The following is a 6,000-nucleotide window of genomic DNA, read 5'->3' as shown; positions in this document are numbered from 1 at the left end:
TAACAGGAAATCACTGTAGAAAGTTGGCTCAGTTTCATAAAGTAACAACTAAATAGCTTCAATTGACAGTGATTGACCTTAAACTTGGCTATTTTGATGGACTATGCTTGCTTTTCCACTGTCAAATGAACTTTTTTAATGGGAAATTCCTGCTCATAGACTGGTTTGTTTCATAAATGAACCAGTAAGAGCCCTGAACTTAGAGAAGAACCTGAAAGGTCCTTGTTCTTCATGTTTTTTTACGTGATGGGCCTGTTTTCCTGCAGTTGAATGCACATTTATCAACACTAAATGGACTGTACTTTCATCAGTTTGGACTGTGAAACCTTCTGTGTATTTTTACAGTTTATTCCATGTAATTTTTTGGAACAGTTAATTACTGTAATTTGACAGTGTTCGTCTGGAAACTCTGCTGTCAGACTTTTTACTGTTTTTTTTACAGTTTTTTTTCTTGACAGTGTTCACAGAGGTCTGGTGGTTGAGCCGGGGCATTTTTACAAGCTGCTACCCAAAATGAACGCATTTCTTCATTCAAAAGACAAAATGGTCCCAGAGCTGATTGACCCAGAATGGAAATGGCACCTCGCATTTTGTGTCTGTGTCCCACAACATTGTGTGTGATTGACAGGTCAACTGTCTGCCAGACAGAGTCCCGCCCCCACACAGCTGAGAAACGCAGCTCTCAGCAGCTGCCTCAGTCACACAGAAGATAGACGCGTTTCCTGGTTGGCGAGTGCAGACACAACTTCTCTGAGTGCAGGATTCACTTCTCTCATTGCTGTTTGTTCACTCTTGAGGTTTTATTCCTCCACCAACCTGCTTCTGTCTGGAAAGAAACAAATAACTGGAGTGCTGCACATCAACAGACTTGGAGTTTGGACACGGACGAATGAAGTTTGGCTTTTTGTTTCTTCCATCAGATCAGAGCTGATTGGAAAAAACAATCAGGTGGTTTATTAAACCAGCAGTGAGCTGGACTTCAGCCCAGGTCCACAGTCCCACTGTCAGTTCACTTCAACATGAAAGAACAAAATCCAACCCTCACATGGCCTGGAAATAAATAGCAATTACATTACAACCCCTTTATTTCTCTCCTGTTCAGGTCCAGTTGGACTCATTCATCTCTATTTGGTAGGATTTCACTTCATGAGTTCAGAAGCATCTTCACATGAGACGCTGGTTCCTCACATTGATTGATTGTTGAATTCTGTCTTTGATCTCTGCATTCTGTGTTTGATGTCTGAATTCAGTCTCTGATCTCTGGGTTCTGAGCATTGATCTCTGACTGATTCTAAACTCATCAAAGGATCACATCAGCATCTTGGTCCAGACTCCAGATGGTGATTTTACCAAGTTCACCACAGTCCTTGTTGCTGTCTGCTGTTGGGTCACAGCAAAGTAAGGAAACAGCCTGACGGTCCTCAGGAGGAAATTCAACAGCCTCCAAAGATGGAGGTGAATCTAGACCTGCTCATGTTTGCTGTCCTTGATGAACTTGGGCGGTACTGTGGTGCTGGGATGAGGTCATGGAGCTGCTCTGGGAGCAGTCCTGATGTTAAATGCTGTGATGAAGTACAGTGTGGAGGCAAAATGGACAAAATGGGTCAACATCAAATAAAGTTGTAAACCTGTTTGAAGTCTTATTTTGTGTCTGATGGACATTTTTGAAATCACTAATGATTTTTTGACTGAACGTCCTGGATCCTGTGGTGTCTGATGAGGAGACAACTTGAGTACAGAGTTGGAGAAGAGGGTTTTTGGAGGGGAGATGATTTTTGCAGTGCTACAAGTCAATAAAATGTCATCATGTTTCAAAATGTCCTCACTAAGATGGTTATTAGTCCCTCATTCTCAGCTGCTACAGCCTAAAAAGAAGACCTTTGACTGGTGGATCTAACAAAGATCAGATGTTGTCTCCTCTCGAACATTAACAGCTTAATGTTGTGGGCAGGACTCCTACCTGAGCAGGGAGACCCCAATGGATTTCTAGTCCTGATAGGGAGAGGGAGCCTCCTGGGTGGGGAACCTGATAGGGAGTGGGACGATCCGCCCATTGTGGGTGATTGACAGAGCAGGTTTGATCTATGTTTTCATTTCAAAAGTAATTTTGAATATCTGTGGAAAGTTCACCCACCTTGAACATGTAGAAGATGTCTTCTGATAATTAATCGACTGTTGTCACATTTAAGGATCACTTTAGCAGATAAGATGAAGGCTACACAGGACCAGCTGGAGATGCCGGGGATTGAACCCAGGGCCGCATACATGCTCAGCATGCGCTCTACCACTGAGCTACACCACCTCTGGTAGAGTCACTGTTTAACTGATGCAGCAACACAAACACAGACACAACATTCATTTTCTTCATTTTAGGGAGTAAAGGATCTCAGCCTGTGATCTCAAAGGCTCTGTGATCTCTGTCATTTCACTGTGATGTCAGCCCACACAGCCTTAAGGCATGTTCACATCAATCGTGACACAAATTTTTCGTGCAACAAGTTCACATGTAAAGTCCATGTAGAGAGCTGAACCCGTGTGTGTGTACTCGCCGGGAACGTGAGTGACGCGTATTCATGCATTTGAAAATATTCAACTTTTGTGACAAATTCTCAGGACAATGAGTCCAGAGAGCCGGTCAGTGTTGAGATTCCCCTGGCGTAGGGGAAGTCATGTCAACGGTCCTGGAGCCTGGAGTTGGTGTCGGTCCTTGATATTCTGGCACCGATCCTCACAAACAGGTCATCGAACAGGAACCTCGTCAGCCAGAAGTACCGCTGGAAACGGCCGTCGTCCAGGCGCAGTTCTTGGAGAAAGTGAGTTAAGAAGTTTAGAGGTCCAAGAAGCTTCTTCAGTTCAAAACTTGCCTTTAACCTTCAGTCTAGCGCTGTTCCAGCATTGGATGAAAGAGACTGGTGCTCTCATCTTCTTCAACATTGACTTGTTCTATCAGGACAAGAGAATCTGAGCTTGGATGTCATTTAGAAGTCAAAGGCTTGTTCAACTGGTAAACATCAGCTGGTGTTCACTCTGATGATGTAGCGATGGTCTGGATTCTTCCTTCTGGAGCACCAAGCTGCTGGGAAGAAGCCTGATGATGTCAGAGTTGTGTTCAGTGGCTCCTGCTGGGTCCATTTCTGACAACTGGGCTCCAAAGAGTTCAGCTGTTTAAAAGGCTCAGAAAAAGCAGCACCTCATGGTGGTCAGGAGACGAGGTGGCCGAGTGGTTAAGGTGATGGACTGCTGATCCATTGAGTTCTGCAGGTGTGGGTTCCAATCCCATCCTCGTCGTAGGAGACTTTAGTTTCTGCTCCTAGATTCTGGAACGACTCTGAACTGTGAGGCTTTCCAAGAGGAGATTCCTGCAGCACCAGAGAGCTGCAGTTCCCTACAACACCACCTGTTGAGTTGGGTGGGAGCAAAATACTTTCTAACTATAGTATTCAAGGTTTATTACGATTCCACCAGAATACTTTCTAATTTATAGTTTTAAAGGTTCGTTCCACCAAAATACTTTCTAATTTATAGTTTTAACGGTTCATTCCACCAAAGTACTGCTTCCTGTCCAACTTCTCAGTTTTAAAGGTTCATTCAGTTGAGGGCTCCTGGTTCTGTGTGAGGGGTTGAGGGTCGATATGGGATGATGAGGAAGATTTCATGTCACGATGGTCCTGCTAAAGTAACTGAGTCATGATATCAAACAATGTCATCAAAATATGCTTGAACTCTTAAAATGGCAATAAAATCTACGGAATCGTTTTTCCACAAACACTTTTATTGTGTTTTTGTGAGCATCATTTTTCAAACATGATAACATAAACTTTAAAAAGGGTCCATTCACTAACACTCTTACTTGAAGGTAGTCACTGATATCAGTAAATAGCAGATAAAGATTTGTGTTCATGTTTTAATTCTCTACTCTGACCTGTGCTGAGACACTGGACCAGAGAGGAAGACCTGCTCAGCCTCCTGCATGGACCAATTCTGCAGCTCAGTCAGGCCGTCCATGATGGCCTTCCAAAAGAGAGTAGTTCCTTCAAAATATATCATTTAAATATACCATTCTACTACTACAGAACAACAAGCCATTCTACACAGGTCCATACACCAGTAGCACCATGGTAGGCATGCTGTTTCTATAGGCTTTGAAAGTCCAGGAACTGGGACACACCAAAATATATCCATGGTGAGGCCTGCCTCAGGAACTAGAACACCAAAGATGAACTGCACTCATCCGTGAAGCTCAGTTGTGTTGGTGTTCTATGAAGTCCTGCCTTCAGAAAGGCACCAAGGATGTCCTGTTGGTCCTCACTGTCCAGGTAGACAGGCTCAGGAAGAGGACTTGGGACAGAACCACTTAGGCTACCTGTTGAGTGAACCCTGACCCTACGGGCCAACCAAGGGACAGAAACACTTACTTTGTGCCCCATGGTATTAGTCTCACTTTAACCAATGTCTCACAATACCCCACTCTCCCCTACACAAACACACACACACACACACACACACACACACACACACACACATACATATATAAATCACACAACTAAAATACTGTACAAATACATATTTATTTTTAAGAATCAATGTATTACAAGTACTTTCAGTAAAAAACTAACCAAAATGTTCTTAAAAAAACAAAACAAAAATGTTCTTAGCAAAAACCTCTTCACCGTGTGTGTACCGCACATCTGTAAAGTGAGTGTGTGAGAGTGTGTGAGCGTAAGTGTGTAACAGTCAGTGAGCGTGACAAGAACTCCTGAAACGCTTCATCAAAGTGCTTTCAAATCTTGTTCAACTGCAACATTCATCCATTCAAACCTGACCTCATCGGTTTGGCATTGTGAAGTTTGTCACTTCAAATCTTCATTCAAGACAATTTCACCTTTAATGCATGGACTTTGGGGGACAGTTGAAGTCCATCCAGATCCAAGAGAAGTTTTTGAAACACTTCAGAAGTGTAGCACAGTCGTGGGGGACATGCGAGGTTGAGGGCACCCATCAGTCCCATTAGCAGTGTACGGACCTGGGCAGCATTCCTGCATGTAGGCAAAGTCAGAGTAGTCAAAATAGTACATCCAACTCTGTAGCGCCACCTAAGTAGAATACCAATGTTTGAGATCCTGCTTGTTCAGCATGAATGTTCCAGCAGTGGTCACCTACCTGTGTACTTTCCAACAGTCACCAGTCGCTCTTGGTGCCACCCCTGCTTGCGCCAGTGTCTCCAACAGTGTCTCCAACAGTGTCTCAGCAGCGCCCGTGATCTTAGCAGGACTGATGAGCCTGTGGTTCAGGAACAGGTCCTTTCTAATTGTGCAGATGAGGTTTCTGTTCCAAAGCCTGGATCGTATGTTTTCATGATCTCTTTCAAAATAGTCATCAGGTATTTCCTCCCCACGTGTGGTTGCTCTCACATGAATGCTTCATCACCAGTCATCAGTCCACTGTGTGTTCATGGCAGCATTGAGCAGCAGTCAGACAACAGTTCTTAGACGCTCCATGAGTTTGGCTGAAAGTTCCCGATCCATGAACCCGTCTTCATGATCCAGGTATGGTCCTGCACACCCTGAAGCTTCCTCTGGTGGAGATTCCAGCTGCCTGGCCTCCATCTCTGAATACACTCGCTGGCCCTCAGCTTGTTTTGTTCCATACAGTCAAAAAGAAGCAGAAATAACAACACCATTAAACAGAGGTCAAACAGCCAGAGCAGCTCAAAGGCAGGGTTGGGGTTCCTCACCCCTCCTCCCCTAAAACAAAAGGCACGTGGTCAATCTGGGTGTTTGAAAGCAAAGGTCATGGGCTAGAAGTTTTAGTGGTTTACTCAATCAAATATTTATTTGTTAATGATATGATCATACAGAGAGGCTCACCGGACTTTTCCTCAACAAAAAAAGGTTTCAAATGTTGAAAAGCACTCTAGTAATTTATCATTGCATCAGTTAAAGACAACAATACATAAAGAAATTGCTTACCGTTGCAATCGGCCATTTTCCAAAAAACAAA

General features: G+C 43.8%; 1 non-coding gene across 1 annotated transcript; it reads right to left on the bottom strand.

Moving 5' to 3' along the window:
- Positions 1 to 2,230: 2,230 nt before the first annotated feature.
- On the bottom strand, positions 2,231 to 2,302 carry trnaa-agc (transfer RNA alanine (anticodon AGC)). Its single transcript has one exon. It is a non-coding gene; the product is annotated as a tRNA-Ala (tRNA).
- Between the last annotated feature and the right edge of the window lie 3,698 nt (positions 2,303 to 6,000).

The sequence above is a fragment of the Aulostomus chinensis genome, chromosome 1 (genome assembly GCF_037954235.1).
Source record: "Aulostomus chinensis isolate RoL2024-O1b breed Wild chromosome 1, RoL_Achi_v1.0, whole genome shotgun sequence".
Lineage (NCBI taxonomy): Eukaryota > Metazoa > Chordata > Actinopteri > Syngnathiformes > Aulostomidae > Aulostomus > Aulostomus chinensis.
Note: the sequence above shows the minus strand (reverse complement) of the source record. Positions and strands in the feature narration are given on the sequence as shown.